This window comes from Sciurus vulgaris, assembly GCF_902686455.1.
Source record: "Sciurus vulgaris genome assembly, chromosome: 5".
Classification (NCBI taxonomy): domain Eukaryota; kingdom Metazoa; phylum Chordata; class Mammalia; order Rodentia; family Sciuridae; genus Sciurus; species Sciurus vulgaris.
In genome coordinates, this window is record NC_136465.1 from 65,658,759 (window position 1) to 65,675,718 (window position 16,960).

At 37.7% G+C, this 16,960-nt stretch overlaps 1 protein-coding gene and 1 long non-coding RNA gene across 8 annotated transcripts in view; one reads left to right on the forward strand and one right to left on the reverse strand.

Moving 5' to 3' along the window:
* Positions 1 to 16,960, reverse strand: part of CECR2 (CECR2 histone acetyl-lysine reader) — a 159,713-nt gene that overhangs the window by 92,602 nt on the left and 50,151 nt on the right. The gene's annotated exons all lie outside the window — the stretch shown is intronic.
* LOC306661351 lies at positions 174 to 10,566 on the forward strand. The gene is made up of 3 exons (XR_013763855.1): positions 174 to 880; positions 7,192 to 10,368; positions 10,497 to 10,566. It is a non-coding gene; the product is annotated as an uncharacterized lncRNA (long non-coding RNA).

The following is a 16,960-nucleotide window of genomic DNA, read 5'->3' on the forward strand; positions in this document are numbered from 1 at the left end:
CAACTCATAAATAAAATGAAGGTCCACTAAAACTTGAGAAAACTTGAGAGGCCCGCTAAAACTCATGAATAAAATGTAAAGGAAAGGGCTAGGGAGATAGCTCAGCTGGTAGAGTGCTTGCCTCGCAAGCACAAGGCCTTGAGTTCGATCCCCAGTACCACCAAAAAAAAAAAAAGTGAAGGCAAATACCAATTTGTAAAACACCAGATGCAAAGTTGTCTGCTATGTAAGAATTCTTTACATTCAATATGGGGGGAAAAATTTCCAATACCTAACAGAAAAACATAAAAGAACAAGAAATAGGGCAAAGGATGTAGCTCAGAAGTGCCCCATGCACAAGAGCTGGGCTGTGCCCCCATGCACACAGAAAAAACAAGATGAAAAAAAGGTTAAAAAAAAATTACTGCTACTCATCGTGAGTATTTATGGGCAGAAAAAATTTCCAATTTTGCCTATTAAAGCAGCAAGACACCAAATAAGTTTTTCCCTCATTTGTGCAATAAAAAATGTTATGAACAAAAAAATATTAAAGCAAAAGGAAAATAGGTTTTATTAATACGCTGGAAAGAACACTAAAAAGGTTACAAGAAAGGTGGATTTTTAGCACTACTGCTGCAGTGGTTGCATTGGAAACTATTGCTACTGCCTCTCCAGTTCACAGATCTCTGCTCTAGTCAAAGACTACTACACAATTTATCATTCCACCCTTTTTAAAAAGCTCATAACAAAAAATAAAGTTCAATTTAGCAATGTTTAAGAGAAATTATTTCTCAATGTATGATCTATGAATCTGAATCATTGCACATGGGGGTATTTATTGAAAATGCAAAGTGACACAACTCCTGCTGGATCAAACAAAGTTATCTCAAGGAAAAGTCAGGTGAGCTGGATCCAAGATGGCGGTCTAGAGGGAGGCTGCGTTCCTTGTCGCTCCACAACGCCAGATTCAAGCAGAGGATATCTGTTTCTCCATTGCTCACTGTCGGGTGTCTATCATCCGCCATTTGCCTGCCTCTTGCCTGTCCATCACCTGCCTTACCCCTATCCATCACCCAACGCTCGAGGTTCACCTCCCCATCGTCCCACAGCTGCCAGCAGACTGACTGCAGACAGCCAGTGGAGAACCAGCTGCCTGCTGCTGCTTGGAAGTTCACTGTCACAGTACCTGCAGGTTTGATTACACGTGGCTGCCGCCATTTTGAGACAACAGCCAGGCCCTGTAGGACCCCTGGCCAGACTGACTGAGTCCGGGCTCCAGGATCCCTCAGCCCGACCAATCACTCCCTGCCTCTGGGGCCCTCACATCAACTGACTGCTCCCTGCTGCCAGGACCCCCAGACCAACTGACTGCGCCCTATCACCGGGACCTCAGACCGACTGATTGCACCCGGCCTCCAGGGTCCCACAACCACACCAAACACACCGGACCTCCAGGACCCCTGCTGGACCAACTGCATCCTGTCTCCAGGACCTCCAGCTGACCACGTCCACCTCTGAGCTGCAGCTCCCCATTTGCCAACACATTTGGAAGCCAGAGCAGCCATCTTGGATAATCCTGGAAGCTGTAGCTCCCATCTTCGATCTTCGGGTGGGGCAAATCCCATCCTGAGACGCCTGCTGGAGGCTTGAAGCTCATTGTCAGGAACCTCTCATGCATCAGGCCACTGAACACTGGGAGGTTTCATTACAATATGACTATTATAGGGTAGATTTTCTTTTTTCTCCTTTTTAAAAAAAAAAATATTTAAGTTTTTATTTCTTTACATTTCTTGCTTTCTTTTCCTTCTGTTTACCTGTTCCCTCACAGTCGCTTTCTCCCTTATTTACATGATGTTATTGTCCCCATAGGGGCTATTTGGTCTAGGATTGCATAGTGTCTGATTTGGGTACTGCTAATATTGATCTCCCCTTAAAGAAAGGGTTTTGGAAACCTATAGGGCCACTATAAGCCTATAGGGGGAAATCTGCAATACCCCAGATCTGCAACACTAGAGGGGAAGATACATGAACAACATGAAAAAACAAGGGAAGAAAATGATCCAAACAAATCTAGATTCTATAGTAATAGAATCCAATGACAGTATGTTAGAAGAAATGTCAGAAAAGGACTTCAGATTATACATGATTAAGATGATTCCCGAAGCAAAGGATGAGATAAGAGAGCAAATGCAGGCAATGAATGATAATACCAATAAGCTGAAAGAGCACCTGCAGGAAGCAAAAGATCATTTCAACAAAGAGATAGAGATTCTCAAAAAAAAAAAAAAAAAAACAAACAAACAAACAAACGGAAATCCTTGAAATGAAGGAGACAATAAACCAAATAAAAAACTCAATGGAAAGCATCACCAACAGACTAGACCACTTGGAAGACAGAACCTCAGACAATGAAGACAAAATATTTAATCTTGAAAATAAAGTCGCCCAAACAGAGAAGATGGTAAGAAATCATGAACAGAATCTCCAAGAACTATGGGACATCATGAAAAGACCAAATTTAAGAATTATTGGGATTGAGGAAGGCACAGAGATACAAACCAAAGGAATGAACAACCTATTCAATGAAATAATATCAGAAAATTTCCCAAACCTGAAGAATGAAATGGAAAATCAAATACAAGAGGCTTACAGAACACCAAATGCACAGAATCACAACAGATCCACACCAAGGCACATTATAATGAAAAGGCCTAACATTCAAAATAAAGATAGGATTTTGAAGGTCGTGAGAGAAAAGTATCAGATTACATATAGGGGGAGACCAATATGGATAGCAGCAGACTTCTCAACCCAGACTCTAAAAGCTAGAAGGGCCTGGAACAACATATTTCAAGCTCTGAAAGAATATGGTTGCCAACCAAGAATCCTATACCCAGCAAAACTAACCTTCAGATTTGAAGATGAAATAAAATCCTTCCATGGTAAACAAAAGTTAAAAGAATTTACAAATAGAAAGCCTGCACTACAGAATGTTCTCAACAAAATATTCCATGAGGAGGAAATGAAAAACAACAATGGAGGTCAGCAAAGGGAGGAACTACCTTAGAGAAAAACCACTCAAAGAAGAAACCAAGCCAACTTAAAAACCAAAAATAAGCCAAATGACTGGGAATACAAATCATTTCTCAATAATAACCCTGAACGTTAATGGCCTAAACTCCTCAATCAAAAGACAGACTGGCAGAATGGATTAAAAAGAAAGACCCAACAATATGCTGCCTGCAAGAGACTCATCTCATAGAAAAAGACATCCACAGACTAAAGGTGAAAGGATGTGAAAAAACCTATCACGCACATGGACTCAGTAAAAAAGCGGGGGTTTCCATCCTTATATCAGATAAAGTGGACTTCAAGCCAAAGTTAGTCAGAAGGGATAAAGAAGGACATTTCATACTGCTTAAGGGAACCATAAATCAGGAAGACATAACGATAGTAAATATTTATGCCCCAAACAATGGTGCATCCCTGTACATCAAACAAATCCTTCTCAATTTCAAGAATCACATAGACCACAACACAGTAATTCTGAGCAACTTTAACGCACCGCTGTCATCACTTGATAGATCTTCCAAACAAAATCCAACCAAAGAAACCATAGAACTCAATAACACAATCAATAACCTAGACTTAATAGACATATATAGAATATTCCATCCATCAACGAGCGGATACACTTTCTTCTCAGCAGCACATGGAACCTTCTCAAAAATAGACCATATGTTATGCCACAAAGCAGCCCTTAGGAAATGCAAAAAAATAGAGATACTGCCTTGTGTTCTATCAGATCATAATGGACTGAGAGTAGAAATCAATGACAAAGTAAAAAAAAGGAAATTACTCCAACACTTGGAGACTAAATAATATGCTATTGAATGAAACATGGATAACAAAAAACATCAGGGAGGAGATTAAAAAATTCTTAGAGGTCAATGAGAATGATGATACAACATATCAAAATCTCTGGGACACTATGAAAGCAGTACTAAGAGGAAAATTCATTGCATGGAGCGCATTCCAGAAAAGAATGAAAAGTAAACAATTAAATGACCTAACATTACAGCTCAAAGCCCTAGAAAAAGAAGAACAGAATAACAGCAAAAGTAGTAGAAGACAGGAAATAATTAAAATCAGAGCTGAAATCAATGAAACTGAAACAAAAGAAACTATTAAAAAAATTGACATAACAAAAAGTTGGTTCTTTGAGAAAGTAAACAAAATAGATAAACCCTTAGCCACACTAACAAAGAGAAGGAGAGAGAAGACTCAAATTACTAAAATACATAAAAAGGAAATATCACAACAGACACCACTGAGATAGAGAACATAATGAGAAGCTACTTTGAAAATGTGTATTTCAACAAAATAGAAAGTACCAAAGACATTGACAAATTTCTAGAGACATATGCTCCTCCCAAACTGAACCAGGAGAACACACACGATTTAAACAGATCAATATCAAGCAACGAAATAGAAGAAGCCATTAAAAATCTACCATCCAAGAAAAGCCCAGGACCAGAGGGATTCTCAGCCGAGTTCTACAAGACCTTCAAAGAAGAACTCATTCCAATACTTCTCAAAGTATTCCAGGAAATAGAAAAGGAGGGTACCCTACCGAACTCATTCTATGAAGCTAATATCACCCTCATACCCAAACCAGGAAAAGACACATCAAGGAAAGAAAATTTTAGACCAATATCCTTGATGAATATAGATGCAAAGATCCTTAACAAAATATTGGTAAACCGTATCCAAAAACATATTAAGAAAATTGTGCACCACGATCAAGTGGGGTTCATTCCTGGAATGCAAGGATGGTTTAACATCCGTAAATCAATAAACGTAATCCATCATGTCAATAGACTTAAGGATAAGAATCATATGGTTATTTCAATTGATGCAGAAAAAGCATTTGACAATATACAACACCCCTTAATGCTCAAAACACTAGAAAAAATAGGGATAGTAGGAACATACCTGAACATTGTAAAGACTACTTATGCTAAGCCCATGGCCAACATCATTCTTAATGGAGAAAAACTGCAAGCATTCCCTTTAAAAAACAGGAACAAGACAGGGATGTCCTCTTTCACCACTTCTATTCAACATTGTCCTCGAAACTCTAGCCAGAGTAATTAGGCAGACTAAAGAAATAAAGGATTACGAATAGGAAAAGAGGAACTTAAGCTGTCACTATTTGCGGATGACATGATTCTATATTTAGAGGATCCAAAAACCTCCTCCAGAAAACTTCTAGACCTCATCAGTGAATTCAGCAAAATAGCAGGCTATAAAATCAACACGCATAAATCTACAGCATTTTTATATGCAAGTGATGAAACAGCTGAAAGGGAAATGAGGAAAACAACTCCATTTGCAATAGCCTCAAAAAAAAAAAAAAAAATACTTGGGTATCAATCCAACCAAAGAGGTAAAAGATCTCTACAATCAAAACTACAAAACACTGAAGAAAGAAATTAAGGAAGACCTTAGAAGATGGAAAGATCTCCCATGTTCTTGGATAGGCAGAATTAATATTGTCAAAATGGCCATACTACCAAAAGTGCTATACAGATTCAATGCAATTCCAATTAAAATCCCAATGACGACGTACCTCACAGAAATAGAGCAAGCAATCATGAAATTCATCTGGAAGAATAAGAAACCCAGAATAGCTAAAGCAATCCTTAGCAGGAAAAATGAAACAGGGGGTATCGCAATACCAGAACTTCAACTATACTACAAAGCAATAGTAACAAAAACGGCATGGTATTGGCACCAAAATAGACAGGTAGAGCAATGGTACAGAATAGAGGACACGGACACAAACCCAAATAAATACAATTTTCTAATACTAGACAAAGGTGCCAAAAATATGCAATGGAGAAAAGATAGCCTCTTCAACAAATGGTGCTGGGAAAACTGGAAATCCATATGCAACAGAATGAAACTAAACCCCTATCTCTCACCCTGCACAAAAATCAACTCACAATGATCAAAGACCTTGAAATCAGACCAGAGACCCTGCATCTTATAGAAGAAAAAGTAGGTCCAAATCTTCACCTTGTTGGCTTAGGATCAGACTTCCTTAACAGGACTCCCATAGCATAAGAAATAAAAGCAAGAATCAGTAACTGGGATAGATTCAAACTAAATGGCTTTCTCTCAGCAAAGGAAACTATCAGCAATGCGAAGAAAGAGCCTACAGAGTGGGAGAATATCTTTGCCACTCATACTTCAGATAGAGCACTAATTTCCAGAATATATAAAGAACTCAAAAAACTCTACACCAAGAATACAAATAACCCAATCAACAAATGGGCTAAGGAAATGAACAGACACTTCACAGAAGAAGATCTACAAGCAATCAACAGATATATGAAAAAATGTTCAACATCTTTAGTAATAAGAGAAATGCAAATCAAAACTACACTAAGATTCCATCTCACCCCAATTAGAATGGCGATTATCAAGAACACAAGCAACAATAGGTGTTGGCGAGGATGTGGGGAAAAAGGTACACTCACACATTGCTGGTAGGACTGCAAATTAGTGCAGCCACTCTGAAAAGCAGTGTGGAGATTCCTTAGAAAACTTGGAATGGACCTACCATTTGACCCAGCTATCCCACTCCTCGGCCTATACCCAAAGGACTTAAAATCAGCACACTACAGAGATACAGCCACATCAATGTTCATAGCGGCTCAATTCACAATAGCCAGACTATGGAACCAACCTAGAAGCCCTTCAATTGATGAATGGATAAGAAACTGTGGTATATATATATATATATATATATATATATATATATATACACAATGGAATATTACTCAGCTATAAAGAATAATAAAATTATGGCATTTGCAGGCAAATGGTTGAAATTGGAGAATATCATGTTAAGTGAGATAAGCCAATCTCAAAAATCCAAAGAGGAATGATCTCACTGATAAGCAGATGATGACTCTTAATGGGGGGTGGGAGTGGGACAAGAATAGAGGAAGGAGGGACTGTATAGAGGGAAAAGAGAGGTGGGAGGGGTGGGGGGGAGGAAAAAAATAATGGAATGAATCAAACATTACTTTATGTAAATTTATGAATATGCAAATGGTATGCTGTTACTCCATGGACAAACAGAAACTACATGTATCCCATTTGTTTACAATAAAAATAAATTTAAAAAAAAGAAAAAGTCAGGTGATATGGCAGAAACCTATAATCCTAGTGACTTGGAGGCTGCGGCACAAGGATCACTAGTTCAAGGCCAGTCTTGGCAACTTAGTGAGACCCTATCTCAAAATTTTAAAAAATAATAAATACAAAGGGCCAGAAATGTAGTTCAGTGATACAGCAACCTGGGTTTCAATTCCCAGTACTGCAAAAAATTAAAAAGAACTGAGGAGGCCCAGTGAGCTGCATTTTTAACAAGCTTCCTGCAGCATGGATCACAAGGCAGTATTAAGAGGACTCAAACCCTGAAAGAGGAAGGCAGGAAGAAGGCAGGAAGGTAGGAAGGTCGGGAAGGAAAAGAAAGAAACCTCTTCTAGTTTAATATTCTATGATGTTTGGGGTCCTTTTTCTAACTATCCCTGCCTCCATCCTTGTATCTTGTTCTGAATTCAAAACAGGCACAGCCCTTAATAATTCCATTAGCTTCTGAACTGGCATAATTTTAAAGTGGTGAAAGTTTCATTCTAAGAGGAAAAGGTTTACCGAGAACAGGTCTATCATCTCCTTTCCGCAGAAAAGTTCCAAGCATCCAACTGATTCCTTTTGAGACAGACCAAACTCTTAAAACAGCACTAGCCTAGTATGAGCTCCTTAAAGAACTTTATTTTCCATAAAATTCTTTCTTCAAGGTGAACTGTATCAATCTTATCTTTGTAAAGTTGCTGTTTCATAAAGGATTTTAGCCAATTACTTATTATCTAAACTTCATCTGGTTTCCATGTAAAGTTCTTCAACCTAGAATCTATTAAAACTAAAAAAATAACCTATTAATAGATCCAGGACCGAGACATCCAGCTAACTTATCTTCTGGAAATATTAGAAAGAAAAGGACAGAAAAAAAAAAAAAAAAAAAGAAAAGAAGGAAGGAAGGGAAGAAGGAAAGAAGCATAGAGAAACAAAGTGAGCCAATGGGCAGGTGGGCAACGAGTGTGTGAGTGTCACAGAATGAAACACAGGGAAACAATTCAATCCCTGATGAATCTCCCCAGGGATTTTTTTTTATTGGTGCATTATTCTATTTAAATAGTAATGATCAGTTTAAAATTGTCATAATACAGTACAAATATTATTTACTTCGATGAAATAAAATTACGTGGCTCTATTTATAAGATTTATAAATTATCAACTAAATAAGCACACTATCAAACTTGTACCTTCCTCTGTATTCCACCTCTTCTGCCAGCAGAAAAAGCCTAACCACCAATCAGTCTCATTCAGATGCCCAACAATAACCAGGACTTGCTATCTCAATATATACAATTATAATGCATTAATAAGCTCTGAAAATCCTCTGAATAAACATAAAATTTGAAACATAATCATCAACAGAGATATAAGGTACTAATTTCTTTACATATTGTCACTAAATGAATGTGCCAGAAAACACTGGGCACATCACCAATAATTACATGATTATCATGTTGAGAGTAGTGTGGGGAGGTGGGGAATTCAAATTCTATTCCTAATACATCTGTTGAGAGACAACTAAGATCAAAATTTCCTTCCTTTTCCTCCTATTGGTTTGCTACATAAACTTCCCTCTTATTTCTTTACCTGTCAGATTTTTTAGAAAGCATTATCTATAAAATTTTCCATTAGCAGTGTATAAGAGCACCCTTTTCTCTTCCATCAAGATTAAAACTTCATAACTGTCACCAATCAAATAAGCAGTACTTTTTTGCCCTTTATTTTTAGGATTTGTTCTTCCACTACTTGGTTCATATCCTTTGCCCATTATTCAGCTGGAATATGTTTGTGTATCAGAACATGAATAACTCTTTGTCCTTTGCTTGGGTTTTCTCAGAAATCTCTTGCTTGTCTACTGATTTAATGTTATCTTTTGTTACATAAATTTTTGTCAGAATTTTTATACAACCTAATGTTTGTTTCTTACACTTTAGAATGGGGTCAATAAATAAATGTAAGTGTTTTTTGTTTGTTTGTTTGGTACTGGGGATTAACTGAACCACTGAGCCACATCCCCACCCTTTTTTTGTATTTAGAGACAAGGTCTCACTGAATTTCTTAGGGCCTCACTAAGCTGTTTATGCTGCTTTGAACTCACAATCCTCCTGCCTCAGCCTCAGGAGCGACTGGGATTACAGGAGCCTGGCATAAATACAGTTTTATTGAAACACAGCTTGCCCATTCATTCATGCAGGAGAGTTGAGTGACTGCAAAAGAAACTGACACAAAAACCCTAAAATATGCAACATACAACCTTTTATACAAAAATGTGGCAGCTTTTGCTCTAGACTGATGAAAATGGAAAATATTTCACAATTATCCCCAACAGTATTTAAACTCCAAAATGATTTTTGTTTATTTGTTGCTAGAAAAGTTATCTAGAAGTATATTCTAAACTTTCAGAATTAACAAGTTCTCCTTGCTTTCATACTCTGAATATGAAATACAGGTAAGTATTAGTGATATTTGAATTAGTGCTTTCAATATAAAATTTCTTTCTTAGCAATGTACAATTTTATTGCCTTATTTGGAAAATAAGTATGAATTAATGCATTTAAGTTTTATGGCTTAAAATCATCCCACTAATAAGGATATATCTTATGGGGAAAGACTGGGTTCATTTTGATATTAAAAGTCAATAATTTAGCAGGGAATGGTGGCATGTACCAATAATCCCAGCACTCCGGAGGATGGCAACTTTGAGGTTAGTATGGGCAACATGACCAGACCCCCTCAAAATAATTAGGGTGGGGGGAGGCACGGCTCACTGTTTATAGAGTGCCTCATGTGCTAGACCCTAGGTTCAATCCCTGATACGAGGTTTGGAGGGTAGGGTGTCAGTAATGTAAGAGACTTCATACATAGGACCTAAAACACGCAGGACATTAATCTACTTTTAGTTGACAAGCTTGATCAAGGTGGTTAAATATTTTCAGTCTAAAGCAATAGAGCAGGAGGAAATACATTACCCCCACTAAACAATGATCCCTAATACCATACAACTTTACATTCTGGGCTTGGTTTGTCTACAATAAACACAAGATACTCACGTTAAAACAGGTTCATTTCAGAATTCTGTATTATTTGTAACACATATCATCTGGGGCATTTTTGTTGTTCCTTTACTTCCAAGCAGAACTTTACAACATACTATATCACTACTACATGTTTTACTCCGTTTGTGAAGAAACACTTTTGGGGGCTGGGGAGATAGCTCAGTCAGTAGAGTGCTTGCCTTGCAAGCACAAGGCCCTGGGTTTGATCCCCAGCACCACAAAAAAAAAAAAAAAAGAAAAAAGAAAAAGAAAAAGAAAGAAACACTTTTGTTTTCTTTAAGGCGATGCCGGGACCAAATTCAGGGTATTGAGCATGCTATTTTGGTGGTAGAACCACCAAAGATACACTCCCAGCCCCCCACCCCCCCAATGCCTTTTTAAAACTCAAAATATAATGTGTAAACCTTTCAACTGGTTTTCATAATAAAATATGTGGGGAAATAGTCCAGAATCATAGGAGAAAATCTCATTAACAGTTCAACCTCACTCCAATTACTCCACCACATAAACTTTGTCCTTTTAAAAATTACAGTGAGCAGCATCCGTCTTTCAAATTCAAGGTCAATAAACACTGGTTAACATTCTTCATACGGCATGTCCTTAGGTCTTAGAACATTGTTCCATTGGCCTTTTTAGATACTTTGGAACACTTGCATAACTCCAAATAAAAAGCGGCAATATTCACTTTAAAGTACTTTAGAGTCTGACTAAATTTAAAATCTTTTTAAAGACTCTATACCACTTAGATATTTTTATTGATCATCATCAGTGTGACATCAAGAGAAAAGACACTATGAAAGCTAAAATGTATCCAAAAAGATGTCTTAGAAAAGAAGGAACTCCTACTTACTAATATCTATAATAATTTATCATTTGGAGAAGAGACAGGATAGTAATGAAAAAAAAAAACACAAGAAATGGGGGAGGGGTGTGTATGATGAATAAATGAATGAATGAATGAATGAATCTATTTCCAGATTCTTGATGACTGTGTATGGAAAAAAATTGTAATAAAAAAGGAATCTCATGTGACTGCATACATACTAAAAGAGTATATGTGTGAAAGTACAGGGTGATTAGCATCCTAACAAGCTGCACTTTAAAATAAAAGTTGAAATAGATGAAAGGCGGCCCCTTTAACATTTGCTCCTGGAGTCCAGCAACTCTCAGCAGTTGGCTGGAGACTAAGCTGGATGATCCTGTGGTGCTCCAACAAAGGGACGAAACAAACTGGAGTCCCCAGGGCCCCCCTCCCGACAACGCGTGAAACAACTTGATAAATGATTGCTCTGTCAGAGGACCAAGAGATGGAAACGTCTGGGAGCAGAAGGGGAAAGTATCTAATTTAGGAGGCCAAAGGGGGAAGGGGGAGACAGAGTAAAGCAGAATGGCAAGAGTACTACCACCTTGTAACACAAAACAGTTCACCAGAGTTGACCAGAGAACCCAGAAGCAAACACCACAAAATCCCACAATACCTCTAGGATTGAGGCCATTAGAGTGTAACCAGAGACTTGGCAATTTAGTTCCTCCCCAGTCACTTGGATTTTTTTTTTTTTTTTTTTTGGGGGGGGGACATTTCCACCTACCATAAAACATCCTCTAAGCCTCAAGTCCAAGCTCAACAAAGCACTGCTCTTGTGTCACTTCATTTGGGGATGACAAGAAATAAACTCCTCTCCCTAGCCCCAGCCCACATATGATGACTGCTGATTCAGAACTGAGACCCAGAAGCACAAGAGTCCAGAGTTTACTCAATTTAAGGAAAACATCAATTAAACGCAAACAAAAACAAGAGGAATTCACATCTGGGGCCAATACTTCACTTCTCCTTCCCTTTTTGCAGAGTGTGTGCAACAGCTATTTATACAACCTCTTCCTGGAGGAGGACTGATACACTGGTCCCATGGGACCTCCCTGTTTGGGGGAAATGCACTGGTGACAAACTCAATCAACATTGCAAAGGCATTTCAGAAATCGACACACAAAACATCTCTGCCCAAGAAAAGGTTGTCAGAACTGGTAGTGATGCACATACCACCTTTGCAAAATCAGTTACCCAAAGAGTAGTTAATTAACTCAAAAGGGACATACTTGTAAGCTTAGACATCTGATGAACCATGAGAAAAACCATTATCTAAGATTGAATCTGAGGGTTCTGCAAATGTTAGTTCAATTTTTCTTGAGGGTAAATACCTAAAGTTTATTCTAAGAAAAATATATTTATGACCAATCCATAGTTTTATTCAACTAAAAAAAAAAATGTGTATCTCATTAATAGCTTCATTTGCTAATTCCCTAGACACTTTCCCTGTCAGAACACCAGAGCTTTAAAGGGGTACTGGGACTTCTGAAAATGAGGGATGAAAAGAGGCACTGCACCATGAATCTCACTTTGAGACAAACTTACTCTAATCAACAATTCACAAAAGTATGTCTTGCAATTATACAACCCTGTCTCCAAATCCTACCTTATGAGATTATCTTTTTGCTGCAGTCTGAATCTCACAGAATCTCAATTTGAAAAAATTCACTGGATCAATTAGTCCAAGTTTTATCTGATGTGTAAGAGACTGAAACTGGTAGCATGAAGAAATAAGTTTTGGTTTGCAATTTTATCTTTGTTGTTTTAAACTGGTTGTCCAACATTTAAAAACCACTGGGAGAGTTTATATAAAAATCTGGATATATCCCTTTTCTTGAAATATCAGAAGGTTTAACTCTGATTCATCCTTCATCATTCAACTGGGCTATGGGTGGCTCCTCCCCTTTAAACTGAACATGAACCCTCCAGTTCTCCAGTAGCACATGAAGCCCACCTCATTAGGTTACCTGGCTGGCTTTTCAGGTGAGTTCTGACATCACAACTACAATAAGTGGCCAGTTAGCTCAGTGTGTCTTTTTCTAAGTTTTACATTCATGATCCTTTCTTTCCGTCAGTCCCAGATAATGCTGGTCTTCGCCTAAACAAGTTCCACTGAACTGACACTGTCCTTTCACCTGTTAACACCTGGGATTTAACACAATACCCCAGTCAATTAAGAAGGCAGGACATGCTGGGAATGATGGTGGACACCTGTAATCCCAGCTGAGGCAGGATTGCGAGTTCGAAGTCAGTGTCAGCAATTTAGTGAGGTTCTAAGTAACTTAGCAATACTCTGTCTCTAATAAAATATAAAAAAGGGATGAGTAGCTCAGTGGTTAGGCAGCCCTGGGTTCAATCCCTGGTACCAAAAAAAAAGAGTGTGCGTGTTTGGGGGTGGTGGTGCGAGTAGGCCCACAGGACTCACGCGGTCTTTATTCTAAAGGTAATTCATCTCCCCAAATGGCTATCTTAGAAACTGCTAAAGAACATACACATAAGCAGAACATGAACAGGACAGGAAGTCCCATCTACACCAGAGTCTGAAACAGGAGGATTGAGTGAGCCTAGCATTCATTGGGAGGCCAGCATGGGCAACATAAGGAGACCTGCCTTAAAAAAAAAAAAAAAAAAAAAACAACTAAATCAGACATAGTGGCACATGCCTGTAATCCCTGCAACTCATGAGGCTAAGGAAGGAGGACCACCAAGTCTGAGGCCAGCCTGGGCAACTTAGTGAAAGACTATCTCAAAAGAAAAAAAAATAAATAAATAGAGTCAGGAACCTATTTCAGTGATAGAGTGTCCCTGGGTTCAACTCCAGTACTGCAAATAAGAAGTCAGGAACCTAAATAGTACCAACTTGGTGGGATTTCTATAAGGTTGAGGTGAATTTATCCTAGTGGGTTGATGTTCACAAAGCAAAATCAGACTTATGTCTGACCCTGAAAATTTCTATTGCCATTTTTTTGTGGCAGTGTGTCCCAAAGTATGATACTTGGGCTTCCTGCACCAGAATTACCAGAACCGGGCTTCAGGAATTGCATTGCAAACAAATAAGCTAGCAGCTTTAAAACACTAAAATTCATAAAATAATTCTACTACAGCTCCCTCAAAGGGTGGGTTGACTAGTGTTACACAGTACTCCTGGATCCTTCCCTGTCTCTCTCAAGCTAACATATGGTCACTATCCTACTATCTTGCACTCTCTCTCACTTTGAACATACCCCACCCCGCCAAAAAAAAAAAAAAAAAAAAAAAAAGCAATAATCAAATAATCTTTGGTTGGTTGTTCATGAGACTTCTCCCATGAGAAGCAAACAGACTTTTCATTTTATTTTTCCCTTCTGCAGAGTAGGGTGCTTGGCCTAGCAGTCACTCGTTTATTCAATGAATTAAGTTACTATACCTCTGTGCTTAATTTTAAAGGCTGGAGAACAAGCTCTTATTAAATGATCTCTAATGACCTAAGTTTAAAATTATTTCTCAACCTATTTTTCATTATCACCCCCTTGTGCAAACTTCTTAGGTTTTCTACCATTTGTCCCAAATCATGAAATTTCAGTAACACAGATACAGTTTATGTACTGCAGCCCATCAGAGGACCACAAATCAATGTTAACAGCTAAGATCATTTCACCAACTCCTCCTCCAAAAGACTCAATTGTCACCCCTTTGGGGGCAATACCATTACTGAGGATGTATTTGGATACAATAATTGCATTGATCAAGGGGGAGGCTGTCACTCTTAACAGTTAACAGTTCATTTTAACTTTGACCAAACAAACACATGATTTGAGTTGACATATACTACTAACAAAGTTGAAAATACTTTCATGGGTTCTACACTTAAATTTCCCCCAAGCTGGGTACTATACTAACAGCACTCTAACATCTATGAACTATTTTTTTTTTTTTTGGGGGGGGGGGGTTTGCTGGGAATCGAACCCAGGGCCTTATGCTTGCAAGACAAGCACTTTACCAACTGAGCTATCTCCCCAGCCCTCTATGAACTATTTTAGAGACTGTACATATGAGCAATGTTTTTAGGGCTAGGGTATGTGCAGCTCAGTAGTAGCATGCCCAGAGGCCTTGGGTTTGATTCCCAATACCAAGGGGGACAAAGGGAGGTGTGCAGGAGGATTTCCCAAAGATATTTTTGAGACACAGCAATACTGGACTTTCACACACATAATGACTCAAACCAGTAAGTAATATGAGTTCAAAGATTTACCCTCCAGTTTGCCAAGAATCTAAGTATTCCACCCAAGTCAATGAAGCATACAGGCAATAAAAAAATTCCAGGGAAAACACTGGGCAGTGTGTGCCACATCGAAGGATATCACTAAAACATCCAACTGTCATTAAGGCTAACATGGAAAAGTTTATGAATAATTTATAGTATAAAAAACAGATTAAGTACACTGTTGGTGGGAATGTAAAACTCTGGTAAAGTCTGGTCACTCCTCCAAAGGTTAAACAGAGTTCATTATATGACCCAGAAATTCACTCCTATATATAGATACACAGATACATTTAAGAGAAATGAAAACCTATGCCCACACAAAAAATGGTATAGGAATATTCACAGCAGCATTGTGCATAATAATCCCAAAGTAGAAACAACTCAAATAGCTATTGACTAATGAACAGATAAACAAAATGTGGTTTATCCATACAGTGGAATATATTTGGCAATAAAGGCATGAAGAAGTACTAATGCCTATTACAACATGGATGGACATTTGAAACATTCTACAAAGTGAAAGGTGGTGAAGGACCACATTTGTATGGTTCCATTTATAGGAAATATCCAAGAAGATAAATCCATAGAGACAAAAAGTAGATAAGTGGTTTCCAGAAAACTCGGTGTGTGGGTCTGTCTGTGTGTATAGCATCACTGGTAAAAGTTTTGGGTTTCTTGGTGAAAATGTCCTAAAATTGGCTGTAGTAATGGTTACACACCTCTTCAAGTACACTAACACCACTGAATTGTACACTTTTTAAATTAGAGCTTTATAGTTAGAAGTAGTAGTTGGGTTCATCCCCAAATTGTAGACTTTAAATGAACTGGATGGTTTGCAAGTATCGTGGTAAACAGACACTCCTTAGAGAGAGAGAAAACAAAAACAAAAAAACTATGAGATATCAGACAATTTGATCAAATTTAAAATTAGCACCAGTAAGAATTACTGGTTTTAATTCAGGGTTTGTTTTGTTGTTGTTTTTGTTTTAAATCTTTTTTTTTTTTTAATTTTATATTTATTTTTATTGTTTTAAATCTTAAGTAATGTTCTAATGACACCAATCAAAATGTAAATAGAGTTTATGCTCATGTTGTAATTTACTGAATTTGGGCCAAACAATGGCATACAAAAGCAAAGTACTGATGTCAATTATTCACAACACACATATGAATAATTTCATGCTACAATGTCCCAAATAGAATGGACTACCTCTAGAGATGAAGTTGTTAAGCAAAAGATAGGATGTTTTGGAGGATATGCTAAACTACAAATTTACTGAGAACAAGACACATGCCTGTATAATAATTTCTGGGTCAGGCACTATGATTGATACTTTACATATATACTATTTGTAATAATCTTAACAACCTTGAAATGCACATAGTAATGTCTTCATTTGAAGTAGCTCAAACCGAATATCCAAGACCAGAAGAGAAGAATTAAATTAATTAAGCTTCACTTCTTGGTCTGTGAAAGAAATAATGATCCAATTACACCAGAGTTATTTGTAAGAACTAAAAGAAATAAGACACATTATGTGCCTGATTAAAGAGATATTCAAGTTTCAGTTTCTTTCACCCAGCTCAAAAAAACAAAACAAAACA